The sequence below is a fragment of the Branchiostoma belcheri genome, unplaced genomic scaffold (genome assembly GCF_001625305.1).
Source record: "Branchiostoma belcheri isolate BF01 breed outbred unplaced genomic scaffold, Haploidv18h27 scaffold149, whole genome shotgun sequence".
Taxonomy (NCBI): Eukaryota; Metazoa; Chordata; class Leptocardii; order Amphioxiformes; family Branchiostomatidae; genus Branchiostoma; species Branchiostoma belcheri.
The window spans coordinates 63,640-63,872 of record NW_017802924.1 but is presented as its reverse complement, the minus strand read 5'-3'; positions in this window follow the sequence as shown (position 1 = coordinate 63,872).

The following is a 233-nucleotide window of genomic DNA, read 5'->3' as shown; positions in this document are numbered from 1 at the left end:
TGGTATGAATGGGGTCTAAGTGTATCCCTAAGTTTATATTAGTAAGTATAACCCTTGCTATGAACAATGAGCAGATTTCTTTGTGTGGTCCATCGGCTCCCTGCATTATGCAGGCGCCATATCGGATCTACAGTACTATTTTGTCATGGAAAGAAAACAACACATTTACTAATCAGAATTTTACCAAACTTCTATTGGGAACCTCGACCTTACATATTTCACCTTTGCAAACA